Source organism: Pteropus alecto, unplaced genomic scaffold, assembly GCF_000325575.1.
Source record: "Pteropus alecto unplaced genomic scaffold, ASM32557v1 scaffold213, whole genome shotgun sequence".
Lineage (NCBI taxonomy): Eukaryota > Metazoa > Chordata > Mammalia > Chiroptera > Pteropodidae > Pteropus > Pteropus alecto.
The window spans coordinates 4,173,885-4,182,858 of record NW_006434829.1 but is presented as its reverse complement, the minus strand read 5'-3'; the positions used below and the strand labels follow the sequence as shown (position 1 = coordinate 4,182,858).

General features: G+C 59.4%; 1 protein-coding gene across 6 annotated transcripts in view; it reads right to left on the bottom strand.

Moving 5' to 3' along the window:
• PITPNM2 (phosphatidylinositol transfer protein membrane associated 2) overlaps window positions 1-8,914 on the bottom strand; it is a 122,291-nt gene extending 113,377 nt beyond the window's left edge. For 2 of the 6 annotated variants that reach the window (XM_025045552.1, XM_025045555.1), the window contains exon 1: window positions 8,659-8,907. The gene's annotated coding sequence lies outside the window, so the exon portion shown is untranslated. Of the gene's footprint in view, window positions 1-8,658 lie in introns of all 6 variants that reach the window. The other 4 variants (XM_025045556.1, XM_025045557.1, XR_003045809.1 and 1 more) reach the window with 3 other exon arrangements.
• Window positions 8,915-8,974: the final 60 nt, after the last annotated feature.

Below are 8,974 nucleotides of genomic sequence, written 5' to 3'. Positions count from 1 at the left end.
GGGGTTAGTGGTCAATGGGGACAGAGTTTCCGTTGGGGAAGATGAAGAAGTCCTGGAGGTGGGGGGTGGGGACGGCTGCACGTCCACGTGACTGTGCTTTAAAATGGCGCAGATGGTCAAGTTCACGTTACGTGCGTGTGGCCGCGCACACAGACGGGGATGAAGTTCTGGCCCGTGCTGCGGCGCGGACAAACCTCGAGCATCGCACTGTCACGCGAAAGCAGCCAGACACAAAAGGCACACGTCGTACGATCCCATTTATGTGAAAAGATCCAGAACAGGTAACTCTACAGAGGCGCAAAGCAGATCAGTGGTTGCCAAGGCCTGGGAGGAGGAGAAGCGGGGGTGACTGCGGACGGGCGCGAGTTCCCCTTCTGGGGTGGCGAGAATGTTCTGGAACTAGGCAGAGGTGGCCACGGCTGCACAGCATGGGGAACGTGCTAAATGCCGCTAGACAGTACACTTGAGAAATGGTTAATTTTACGTTATGCGAATTTCACTTCGATTTAAAGAAAGGAAAGGAAATCCCGCGTTCTCGGGCCTGCTCTCCTCCCGCGTCCAGTCTCAGCGATGCCCCCTCCTCCCGCCGGCCTCCGTGCATGCCGCAACCTGCGTCTTCCCCCTGCACCCGAGGCCCGAGCATCGCCAGCGGCATGGGAGCCTCCTGAGGTACAGCACGTACTGGCTAGGATCCCAGGAGAAGCGGGAGGAAACTGGCAAGCAGCCACCTGGGAGGGCGGGCCACGGTCTGGCCTAGACACCTGGGCCTTGGAGCCACAGCAAAAGGACCACCGTCCAGGTGTGGCTCACACAGGGTCGGGGCTCCAGGGATGTGTCTCCATCCGCAGCAAGGACCCCAGTCGAACGTTCTGGGCACATGCCTCTAGGTGGCTGGGAAAAGCAGACCTTACAAGTCTCGCTGAAGGAACCCCGATCTGAGGCTCCCACAGGGGCCCACCTGTGTCACCCAATCGTCTCAGCCTGGCGGCCACAGGCCCTCCCACTCAGCCAGATCAGAGAAGCCTGGGACGCTAAGGCAGGTGGGCACCTGCGGTGTTGGCCTCCTCGACCCCTACCTGGCTTCCTGCCACGCTCCTGACAAGGCCGTTTGGGTCCCTGCTCCCTCTCTAATGAGCCGAAAGCCAGGAAAAGGGCAGAAGCAGGACAGGGAGAGGGAAAGACGCAGACCAAGCTGACCGGGCCGAGGGAGAACCAAGCAGACCAGCCCCGGCTCACGCTGAACTGAGCCCCTTTTGAAAAAATCACCTGCGTCCCCCGCCTCACCTGCCTCCCCGGGACTTCAGTCACACAGCCGGCCGCCGGGCTACACACAGCATCTCTAACCTCAGCCTCCAGGTGTGGCCGGAGGAGTCAACAACAGGATCCGGATCAGGCCTCAAGATCACGCAGGGCAGACCTCGCAGCCCTGCCTCTCCGCTTCAGATCGCTGTGAGAGCGAGTCAGAATCCTCCCACTGCAGGTGGGTCTCGCCTTCGATTTGCAAGATAAAACGCAACACCTGTGAAGCGCACGCAGTAGGACGAGGCGAGGCGCGCCCGTGCAGGGCCGCGATGCCCCAGGACGCAGTCCCGGCTGCGCAACCTGCTCTCCGCCCATGGAGCCCGTGGGCCTCCCTGGAAAGCAAAAGCTACGAGAACAGGCAGACGTGGAATTCTGTCTTCCCTTCTGCGAAAGAAAAAAAAAAAGAAAGAAAGAAACAAAACAAAAAAAACCCCTAAACTGAAGAGTACTATGCGCCGTTCAGACTGAACGGATCGGGAAACACGGACGGGTTTGAAAAAGACAATGGCACAGCACAGGCGGTGTGACCGACGTGACCGAACACAGATGTGACCGAACACGGATGTGACCAACCGGGACCCGCGTCAGGCTGAGCCCCGGCCAGCGGTTCGCTTCCTGTGGGGCGGGCCCAGAGCAGGACCTCGCTGAGTTTAGTGGCCCCGGGTGTGAAACAGGACAGGTAAAAGCACTGGGGCCAAATCACGACCTCCGCGAGCCTCGGTGTCCTCGTCGGCAAAGTGGACCCAGCAGCGTCTGTGTGCGTCAAAGCGCCATGGGCAGAAGCTCTGTGTGCGATGCAGGGTGTGACGTGAACGGTGGGTAACAAGAAAGACCCCTCCGCCTCTGGACCTGCAGTCACCGCCCCCCCGAACGATCACCGGGCCCTGAATCACCACAAGGCCACTTGTGCCAGGCTCCGGTGACTCAAAGACAAAGAAGCCGAGGTCCCCAGCGAGCGGAGCAGCTGGGCCAGGCCAGGGTCCCTGTGGTTTGGAGCGGGAAGAGCTGCCTTCTCATTGAACAGGAATCTTCATAGCCTGAAAAGTCCAGAATCAAGGGGACCTGGTCGGGTGACATCGTTAGCCGAAGCCCCCGGGCCACCAAGATACACCTGTCCCGGCTTTTATGAGCCGGCCTCCGGCTCATCGCCGTGTCCCTGGGTCTCATTCGGGCTGGACGCCCAGCCCTGAGCCCCTAAGGTTTCTAGGAAATGCAAAATCATTCCTCTCCCAGGAGAGGTCACACGCCCTTGGACTTGGTTTTTTCCAAGCCTCCTTCTGGCTCGCGTATTCCTAAGACTCTGAATTCCTTTCTCCCCACCTGCTGGAAAATCAGACAGAACGTTGCTCAGGAAAAGGGACTTTGAGCCAGGAGGGGGCAGGGAACAACAGAGGTAAAGAGAAAAATGGGTGTAATCGGGGCAATCGGCCTCGGTACCCCAGGAGAGCAGGACAGACTGTGCTGGCCAGCAGTCATTACCGTGAACTCGCGATGCTACAGTGAGTCACCCAAGGCTGGGGACCAAAATAAAACCGGCCGGCGTTCTCCGTCTCGGCCCAGGCCGGGCGCTCAGCCGCATGCTAATGCCGGCATCTGGTACCCGAGGCCCGGGTGACTCCCCGGCGGCGAGCGCCCGGGCTGCGTTGCACCCAAGTCTAAATTAATGAGTCCCTCTCCTCGCCAGGTTCATGCCAAGCATCCTCCGGACCAATTAAAGAAGCCACTTCAGAGCTGTGCACCAACTGCACTGGAAAATGTCACACGCAGAGGGGAAAAACGAGGCCTCCGACTCTGCGCGTCTGACTGACGGCTCGGCAAGTGGCGGCGCTTCAGAACCCTCGCGGCTTTTGTTATTAACGGTGTTTAAGTGTCGGGTTCTTCAACACATCAAACGAATTTCCTTTCCCCGCGTAGATGCAGAGGACCGCGGGGAAGGCTGCGGGCCTCCCACCTCCCAGATGGCTCAACCACAATAAACGTCTGGCCTGTCAGATGCACGACACTGATCAGCTAATTGAAATATGCTGCAAGGAGCAGACTCAAAATAAACGTGAAATCGTTGTTTCCCTGCGCCGTGGCCGCTGTGTCCGGCTATTCCCCGCCGACGGGATGTCCCCGCGCGCGAGCCTGCCTCGCGTGTGGCGTTCGAAGGACTTAAATGCCTTTTGCCATCGTGATTGCCCGAGAGGGAAAAAGTCTAATTGCAGAAAATGTTTGGTTTTTCTCCCTCTTCTAAGGCGGCGGAAAAACGCAAGTAAAAAAGTCAACTCTTGCAAAGTGCCAAGAAAGGCGATTAAGGGGCCCCTGGGCCTGACGGAGGAAGAGAAGGGACAGCTATGGCCAAGCCGGCCGTGACACCTTCCAGACCTGCCAGGAAGCCTCCTTCCTGGCCAGCGGGAGCTGGCGGAAGCTCTTCCCCAAATAAACGGGAGTGGTCATCTATTTCTACCCCCACACGCCCCCATTCCCATCCCCCGCGCCTCCACACACTTTTCGAGGGGCTGCAGAGACAGCCGGGGGACAGCGGGCAGCACCCACCGAGCTGGCCTTTCTCCGCCTGCCTCACCCAGGCCCCTGGTGCCCGGTGGGCTCTCCGGGGGGCCAGAGTCCTCAGTGGCCTGAGGCCAGGTGAGGCCAGCACGCTGCAGGCCCTGAACTTAGTCCCCACAGGGCGGCAGCGGGAAAGAGCTCCCGCTCTGCTCCACGGCACAGCCTGTGAGTCAGCCAGACCCCCGGAGGCCTGGGCGAAAAACCTCCCAGCTGCCGAAGGAGAAAATTCCATCCTCACTCAGAAACCACCTCTGCGAAGGGAAGCGGGGCCTCGCAGAGGAGGACGAGCGATGGTCTGCATCGCCTCGGGACAGACTCCTCACAGGGCGCCCAAGGCAAGATGTCTGGGGGACGGTTCCCAGGAGCAAGAAGGCCAGGACTGGAGGCCCCAGGAACCCGGGAATGTCTCCTTAAGAGATGGTTCCGGTGGGTGAAGGGCCAGCGCTGCCGGAGAGGCCGACTCGGGCTGCAGACGCTCAGGATGCAAGAACATGGGCAGCTCCCCACGGAGACTTGTGGGAAGAAGAGATGGAGGAAGAGGGGGCGGGAGCACCGAGGCGGGGGGACCGCGCCCGGCGAGCTCTCCTTTCTCGGCTCCCGCAGGAGAATCTGCGGCCCCAGCCTCATTCGCCCGGTACTTACGGAGCATCGACGAGGTGCCCCGTTCTAGATGCCGGAGGTACCACGGGGGACACACACGGGGACAAAGGTGGCTGATGAGTTCCCTGCACCGGGGGAGCCACGAGGAGGAAAGACCCACCCACGAACGGGGCGAGAGCTCGGGAGTCAGAGTCGCCCCTGGAACCCGCCGGGGGTGGTGCGGGTCTCAGCTCGGGCCCGGCCACCTGCGCACGCTCGAGCGAGTTATCGAACCTCACTGAGCCTGTTTCCTCTTCCGTAAAACCAGCCAACAGTCCCTCCCGTGCCTCAGGAATGTCGTGGCGCCTGGGGACATCACGGCCATCAAGAGAGAACACTCTGTACATAGAGTCAGTCAGTCCCCATTACTCAGACTCCAGATTTATGAATTCGCCGACTCGTTAAAGCGATCCGTAACCCCAAACTCCATGCTCCTGGCGCTTCTGAGGTCACTTGAGAACACGCGCAGAGCGGAGCAAAATTCTGAGTGGCCCAGTGTCACGTTCCCAGCGGAGGTGGGACACGGTGACGCTCCGCCTTGCCTCCCTCATCACGGTCTGTTCAGTGCTATGGTTTTCACACTTCCGTGGTTTTGGGTGGTGATTTCGCCGTTTGAAACGGCCCCCCAGGGTCGTCCTGCAGCTCAGTGTCCCTGAGCGCCGGGAGAGAACGCGTGTGTCGGAGAAGCTTCGTTCGGGTGTGGGCTGAGGTCGACGTTAAGGAGCCGACGATATGTGTTAAACGAGATGTCTTTACCCAGAAACACATAAGACGAGGTGACGCAGGGATCGGATGACAAGCATGTCGTGACCAGAGGCCCCTAGGGACCTCGCCCCGCCGTCACCCATACCAGGAGCAGCGGCTGGGGATCTGCTCATTCGGCGTCTGTGGTGCTTGGCGGAACCGCTGTGAGTGACAAGCCTGGCCTGTGTGCACACACGACGCGTGACCCTCGGGGGTCTTCGGCTCTGCAGGGCCATCTGCTCCTGCGGCTGCAAGCAGATGCGTCCACACCTGCCCGGCAGCATCCCTCTAGATGGGAGTCGGCCTCAGGGTCTCTCTGCCTTTGCCCTGCACCCCGCACTCCTCCCCGTCTCCCCCATAGCAGGGGACGGACCGCAGGGCGCGGGCACCGAGGCAGAGCTTTGTGACGGGCGCCAGAGTCCGGGGCGGCAAGGAGAGGGTGTGAAGCTGCTCTCGCCATGCTCTTCTGCAGGGCTGTTGCTTGGGTTCCGATCCGTGTTATTGGAACCCTGCCTGTGGGTTCATTTCCTCGCTGTCCTCCGGCAAGGCCGGTCGTCATCACGAGTCATTTAAGTGAACGTCAGCTCTCCTTGCCAACATGCTCTTAATGTCTGCGGCCCTAAAGGTTTTGCGAGGGCTTTGTCATGGTGTTTGCCGGGCTGGAGGTGACGATTCAGTACCTCAAACCCATTTTACAGGAAAAAAAAGGGCCACTGCACAGGGCTGCCGGCCGTCCTCAGCCTGAGCGAGCACTAAATGAGCATTCTAGGGACCTGGGTCCTAGGCACAAGGAGCAAGCCACTTTTCTTCTGCTGGCCTCGGCTCCTCATCCTTCTCATCCCTAACAGGGTGCGGCCCTCCCAGCTCCAGTGTCCCCAGGCCCTCCATCAAGACTGGAGGGGATCTGAAAAAGACATCACCGGGCCCCCTACTTTATCCCACAGACCAATGCTCTCCTTTCGCCCCAAAAGACCTGCTCTGGTGGGGGGGGGCCTTTGCCATAACCCCAGATTTTACACTCTAAGTCCTGCGCCCTCCACAGGTGCTGAGGCTATCAAAACTCCGCCTACTCTTTAAGGCCTCTTCAAATCCCACCTCTTCCAGGAAGTCAACCCCGACTGCCTTTCCCAGAAAGAGCGTCTTTTCTTCTGAACTCTGCCTGCTGTTTAGGCAGCACTAACCACAGGCACTGTGTCCCCTGTGGAGCACACCTCCTTCACCGCACTGTGCGTTGGCCTAAGTTTTAGGTGCAGTGTTACTTACTGTATTCAGCTCACTTATCTGTCCAGTTTTCCAGAAACCTCTTGCGGTGACTTACAAAGAATGTAAGTAGATAGATCTACACGTAAGCACACACACCCACAGGCACAGACAGGAATGGAAAGTAGAAATAAGTATGCTGACCGTGAAGGTAGGGGAATACACCTGCTAGATGGAACAGCATGTGCGCCGAGCTTCCTAGCAGCCAGGGAGAAAAGGGGACCGAAGCAGTCAGAAAAGACCATGGGGGAACAGGCATGGGAAGCAGAACTGGGCACGAACCCAGACAGTCTTTGGGCAAATCACCTGACCTCCCTGTTTCTCAACCTCTATCTCTGGGGAAATAGGGGAAGAAAACTAACCTGCAGTGTGCACAGGAGAGGCCATGCACACAGTGTGTGTGCACAGTGCACAAACAAGAAATGCTTTTCTTCCCCACTCTCCCTCTCATTATCAAAGGAGGGAGCAATCTAGTTTCCCGTGGGGGAGGCAAATTTGCCTGGCACTACATTCTAAAAGAAATTTTTCTGTAAGACGCCTTGAGTAGATGGGGCCAAGGCCCCAGGTTTTAAAGCAAACCAGGTAAGGATTTGCCATGGGTTTACTGGATGACATCTCAGAGACGTGGCATGCAAGCATGGGACCGCTCACTGTGGACCGGCCGCCTGGTATTGGGCTGCCCGCCTCTCCTGCCCATGGCTAAGGAAGCAGGGGTGAGATGGCTGTCATTCCCTCATAGGACACATGGCCCCCGGCGTCCTTCCCAAAAGCAGCAAAGCAGGATCTCGAAGCAGCAGACATTTCCTCTTGTCATCTCTACAAAGAACTCCACATCCTCCATGACTGGCTCTTCTCGGAGGCCAAGGAGAAAGGGCTGAACCGGGTGGGATGGTGAGGAGCATCTGCCTGGCGTTAAAACAGGCCTCTAGATAAGGAGGGAGGAAAGGTGGGGCCCCCTGAGAATGGAGCGGCGCAAACTTGGGACCCACCTGGGCCGACCCTCCCACCATTTATCCAACAGACACAGAGCTCCCTGAGCACCTGCCAGTCACCAAGATACACAGCAATGTGACTCAGCACCGACTCCCCCAGGAGCCCAGCCTAGCGGGGAGGCCTCCGGAAACAGATAACTGCCATTCTGCGCGTGGAGTCGGGTCAGGGGGCTGGACTCTACCTGGGAGGCCAGCGAGGGCGGCCTGGGTCCCGCTAAGGAAGAGTTGCTGGGGACAGAAGGCGGGCCCAGACCCTGAGGGCCTCCCAGGAGCAGAGAGATTTTCTTTCAGATTCCATTAGGACCAACCAAGACCAAGAGAAACCAAGCGACTTAGTTAAGCTCGTACAGACCTTAGGGGACAGCCAGGCCCCCCGCGGTACAGGTCCCCACCTCCCGCCTCCCACGCAGAGCGGGTGGGGAGGGCATGGAGAGAGGGCCCACCCTACCCTCCCTGCCAGAGGACCCAGAGGCTGTGCCGTCACCGCAGAGCATGTACTGTCCTCACCATTTGGCAAGTCGCTCCGAGAAAAACAGCCTTTCCTAACTCATTGTGTCTCTCTCCGCAAAGGGAGAGGGCTGGGAGCCTCTTCCCCTCACGGCGGGATCTTGACAGAACAACTTCACAGAGACGGCAGAGGTGGCAGAGGTGGCAGATCCGCTAGGGTCCCAGGGGGCTGGCCTGGGTGGGGACCAGGGCTGAGTGGAACCCCTGTCCTCCAGGAGCTCACAGTCCAGCGGGGGTGGTGAGCCAGGCACCAACATCACCGTGGAAAATGCCGGCGGTGATGAGGGACCCGACAGACACAGATACCGTGCAGTGAGGACACAGGGCGGTGATCAGTCCCGCTGGGGACCCGGGGGATAGGGGGGTGCAGATGAGGGGGAGTATTTTCTACCTCCCCCCCATAAGGGGGGGGTCTACCTACCAGCTCCAGTGAGTCCCAGGTGGGGGTGGGGAGACAATGGGTAGGGGACTGAGAAAGACACTCAAATGTGGTCTCTGAAGATGCTGAGGGGACCCGTGGGGGGGGCAAGGGGCAAGCCCCAGGCTGGAGAACTGCCCAGCCCACACTCCAGAGGCAGAAAGAGGGGTGTAGGATGAAGAATCTAGAATTTCTGTGCAGAGGCAGTGAGTCTGTGGGAAGGGGACAGAGAGCTAGAGGACTTGCCTTGAAATGACATTCGTGGAGCGAGCACCCTGGTGTTCACTTAGAATGTCCATCTGCAGTTTCTCGAGGGGGATTCGTGCCGCTCGTGGGGGAAGGGGACACCAAAGTTCCCCTCTTCCCCGGTGACCCCGAGCCTCGTAGAAAAGGATGGGGGGGGGTGCCTGGAAGAGGAAGGTGCTGCTCTGAGGTGACAACAGGGAAGGGAGACTCAGGATGGAGACGGGCCCGCGGTTCCTCCAGCCCGGGGGACACCTGGGGCACCTTTCCCGTGGGAGGCCACACCCGGGCTTGGGCCCGGGACGGCCGCGCCGCCGCG